At 39.6% G+C, this 5,093-nt stretch overlaps 1 long non-coding RNA gene across 1 annotated transcript; it reads right to left on the reverse strand.

The window, feature by feature from the left end:
* Positions 1-200: 200 nt before the first annotated feature.
* LOC131231589 (uncharacterized) lies at positions 201-1,803 on the reverse strand. The gene is made up of 3 exons (XR_009164450.1): positions 1,583-1,803; positions 981-1,118; positions 201-891 (listed from the first exon to the last, which is right to left on the reverse strand). It is a non-coding gene; the product is annotated as an uncharacterized LOC131231589 (long non-coding RNA).
* Positions 1,804-5,093: the final 3,290 nt, after the last annotated feature.

Genomic DNA, 5,093 nt, shown 5'->3' on the forward strand with positions numbered 1-5,093 from the left:
CCGTTATGGGTACCATTTCAATTTTTAGAAACGGAATTTCAGGAACGGTTTTAAGTTGTTCTAGTGCCAATGGTCACATTTTAGGCACAATTTTAGAAACGGTTTTGAATGCTTATTAATGTTGCCAACGGTCATATTTTAGGACGGAATTCTAAGAACAATTTAAAACCCCTTTGTTCATTGTATGAGAGAGAGAGGGGTATGTAATCTACTTGTATTATATGCCAAATAATTACACAAATAGAAGAAAAAGACAATAGAATGATTCACACACATAATAATCTTTTCCTTCTTTTCTAGTACACACTTTAATTTCAATTCCAATTACCAATTTCAATACAACATTTCATTTCTAGGCTTCTATAATCCAACAATTCCTTGCTCTTTTCTAGAATGATCACTGCCTTCAGATATAACATCCACTGCAAATTCTCCTCTTCAATGTCTTCTCGTCCATCCCCCACAACCTGATCGATCTCTTCCATCAGCTTGGCCTGCACATCCTGATGCTTCAGCAAGTTCGCCATGATCCACTAAAGTGATGTGGACGTTGTGTCCATATGAGAGGGATGAAAATCTCTTCCTTCGGTGCCACTTCCAAGGCAGTCTAATACATGTCATGAGCTGTTAATCCTATGCACATCCCTTCCTGTCGTGACTGGAAGTATTGGTGCTGCTGCTACTATTAGGCTTGAATCAGCTGCCTGAAGGGCTGGAGAAGGCCTAGAGAATGCTGTTGCCTGCTGTTTTCAGCTTGTGGGTTATGCTGGTAATACATGCTGTCCAAGCTTAGAGACATAGCTTCCCTGTCAATGGATCCTTACTGGTGGGCTCCCATGGTTGCACCACCCAAGAAATCTTCAAGCTTAGGAGAGGAAGTTGGCATCACTCCTTCCATCAACAAAGAGATAGACATGACTTTATTTTTAGAAGCTATTTAAAAGAAACTGAAAGGAAGAGATGGAAGAAGAGAAGCATACCTTCACCTTGCTGTGATCTTGTAAGAGCTTCCATGATACAAAGGGAGCCATCAGATTTCAGTGGTATTACAGACAACTGGGAGTAAAGGGCCCCACCTTGTGTTTCCATCTGAGGAGCTAGAAAGAAGCTGGTTGGAACTACAGGAAAAACAGAAGCTGTAGCTTGTGTTTGATGATAATGATGATGATGTTACTAACGATGGTGGTAATGATGATGATGCTGATGTGGGACTGTAGATGCATCCATGTTCATGTGAGGAGAGAGTGAGAAACCCAACCAGTTATGTGGACAAGCTCATCATATTAGAAATAAGATTTTCGCATAAAGGTCCATGTAATGTATGGTGTAGATGTTTATGGAAAGAAAAAATAGCAGCTGAGACTAATTACTGACCATCCAAAGCCTCACGTCAGGTACTCCATTGGCAATACTAACTTGTAATAGTTCCGAAACCATTGCATAAAACAATGCACAAGCCAATATGAAGATCAACTATATGTCTGGCTGCTCTTAAGTTACCAACCAAAATAGTGGAAGCAGAAATGTAGGGAGAGTTGAATGAATGTGGAGAATAAAGTGAAATTTAGGAAAAGGATTTTACCTTAACCTCTTGCAGGAGTTCTTCTAGTTCCACTGTTATCTGTGAGAAGGATGGCTGATCAGTAGGAGTTCCCTCCCAACATCTCTGCATCAAGTCTAACAACTTGGGGTGCATGTTGTCAGGAAGTTCCGGTCGCAGACCCTAGAAAGCATATGCACCAGATCAGCCTTCTTTATGGCATCAGCTCGGTTTGGAACCGTATCAGTTGCACATGACTGTGACAAAGCATCACAACCATTTAGAATTAGAAGGCCCTATCTCTTCACACAATGAATTTTTTCTCAGTATGCAGAAAGAAGCAAACTGCACAATGCAAAATCATTCATGCTAATGGAATCTTAAAGGATTGATACGATAAGTACTGATATGATCTAATTCATAAGTTTTTACATACTAGCTTATGTCAGATTACAGGTAAACAACTTCTACATGAGTTTTTTAGGACTTAAAGCCAATTTTGCATTTTTCAAGACTTGAAGACTTCCAGAATCAACTTGCTAGCAAGAGTTTCCAAACAAAATGCATACACATCTATTCAATTGAAGTGCAAACAGAGTTCTAAGAAGAGAGTAGAAAATAGACCAAAATTATTCTAAGAATTGGACAAGTAAAAGGAAATTTTTGAATAATTTGGCTGTCCAGCAATCCAAATGGAATGTTAGTAATAAAATATAAGCTAAAAGTCCTATCAGTTGCCAGCTCAAACAAAAGATGCTATAGAGGCTGTTGAAAAGCATACAATGTCATTCAAATGGGCAACACATTAATCCTCGTGGACCTGCCTTAAAATGTACCAATCTAAAATGGTTGCCTAATTCAACAAATGGGAGCAATTCAAGATCAACCTATCACTTGGAAATCAAGTGGCACTTTATATGCTTCATAAACTCTTGAAGCTACCAGTAGTACTATCAAAGAGAGCCAAAGTAATATGACACAAAGTCATAAGAGTATATCTGCTGCACAAGAAACAACAATCTTGCCATGCACTACGTGAAAGCAGAAAACCTGTGAGCCAGCAAGAATCCTGCTACTTAGTACTGCTGCAAAAAAAACAGAGATGTGACAGAAGTGAGTGATAAACGATTCATCCAGCTTAGCAACCACTTGAATAGGATGAAAGTTAGACTTCTTGAAAATCAAGGAATAAAATTCCATTGTGTGTGTCAAATAGACTTCATAATGCAGGATTTGCTGTAAATAAGGACAGTTGTAGATTTTGATGAACTACAAGCATAAGAAGTGAGCTTGTAACTGTAACTGTAGCAAAAGCGCCTAACCAAGAAAGCAGAGACTTCCTAGCAGCATAAGAACCAATCAATTTTATTTCGTTGAAGATTTCAGTGATCATTTTCAGCAAATAATCCAAACAAATATCATGCCACTTAAAATGCAACCATATCCACCTTATCTACTTACTCCTAAATATATACTACAAAATTTAGATCCTGCTATAATGAATAAATGGCATGCCTTCCATCATCACAAATAAATCCTTGATGCCAAATTTGGGCTGACCTGGAATCCTTCTAACACGGTTATTAAATTCCTGTACAAAATAAATGAGAGTCAATGTTTCCTGCGGGTATCATAACTTAGGATGGCAAAAAAAAAAAAAAAAGTCACTCCATTTCCATTGACAGATTTATTTCATTAAAAAAAAAAAAACCAAGATAAGAGTAACTGTCTCCTCATGAAAACCAAAGACCCCCGATGATCCATGCAAAATTCAACAAGCTAATGAAAGCATCACATTTAGCTATACACTCATAACTTCAAAAACATATTGTTTTATGATAAAATATCCTAACATCTCCCCAAAATGAGAACTTTCATTGTTCCAGTTCCATGGTAAAATATCCTGAAAGCATCACGTTTACCTATACACTCATAATTCATTGTTCTCCTCTTTAAGTTTTGCAACTTCAGCCTCTAGTTCCATGGTACAAGCTTAGCAAAAAAAATTAAATTAGATAAAACACAAGCATGCATATTAGGTGTAACGCTCTGAAATTCGGGGGTCGAGCATAACTCAGCTCCCGAGTTCCAAAACATCACTTATGCAACATATTTAATGAAGGATGTATGTTGACTGTATTAGTGCATAAAACATGGAATAGATTAAGCCAAAACACAGATATGATTCAGGGATAAGTGAATAAAGCAAGCGGAAGACTTATAGTAAAATATGTGTACAAGTGTAAACCCCTGAATTACATATACAAGCCAGATCGTATGAAAGTATTATTTATCAAAATTATAAGTATCAATTACATCGTTTCAGTTCCCAAAAATAATCCCAGAGATCCCGCACATCAGACCGAGGCTCGCTAGAACCCGTCTGAAAACTGCATATAGGAGAAGGCAGCCTCGTCATCATCCAGCTCCCGCTCTGCCTCAGAAGTCGCATCCACATCTGCAACATCAGAGCCTAAGACAGAGTCTGGTGGGTGTTTAACACCGCCCCAGAAACGTGGGAGTGAGTGATCAACTCAGTAGAACAATAAGGCACTGGTTAACATGTTATCAGTTCAATCAAATAGTAATGATAAAGCAGAACAATTAAATAAATTCCAAGTACTCTTGTTAATGCAAGGATGTATGCAAAATGATGCGTGCCCTCACGCGTACACCCTCAGCGTCTTCATCTTACGTTACGCATGACGTCGCCTCAAAGTGTGCCACATCTACAAAGCACATGCAAATGCGGTGTATGGATATGATTACCAAGTTGTTATTAGTCCATTTCACACAGCAGGATTGGGAAGCTACGATACCTTCCTCATGTCACCATCCAAACAGTGATCCATACTAGGGTCGTCAATCTTAGACATCTCATACGATCATATGTTTGAGGTCGTAGTAAAGGGCTCGTCACCAATCAATGCACGCCTTTCATGCCCTTACCACCACAGTTCGGCTCGTCACCTCATTGCGGTATCCAGGTATGCTCGAGGTCATTACAAAGGGCTCGTCACTAATCAATGTAGGCCGACAGCACGAATATAGTGTCCCATACTACCATAATCAGCTCACGAGTTGAGTTGCTCACTGGTCACTACGGGGAGGCTCGTCACCCCAGCGTAGGCCGACAGCTCGACCACGGTGTCCCATACTACCATGTCCGGCTCATGAGTCTTAGCGGATCAAGTACCATAGTTAATAGAATGTCTCTGGTAAGTTCGGTACCCTAGATTCAAGCAATAGCGTCCATACATGGTAAACGTACATCGGACAATCGGGTTACTTGACGAACTCGACTAGCACGAGCGCACGTTGAATTGAACGACATAGAGTGCGCAAACACTCTGCGTGGCCAAACCACTGCCGACAACTCTAATATGGCTCGGGTTCGTCTAATACGTCCTACGTGGCAAAAGCAATCTCAACCACGAACATAGGGTCAATTACCGATTTCCTGGACTAAGGCATAGTCCCAAACATCTTACACTACTACAGATACTCATATGGAATGTAAAACAGTAATGGAATAGCAACTCAAATCATGGTA

This window comes from Magnolia sinica, chromosome 17 (genome assembly GCF_029962835.1).
Source record: "Magnolia sinica isolate HGM2019 chromosome 17, MsV1, whole genome shotgun sequence".
NCBI classification, from domain to species: Eukaryota; Viridiplantae; Streptophyta; class Magnoliopsida; order Magnoliales; family Magnoliaceae; genus Magnolia; species Magnolia sinica.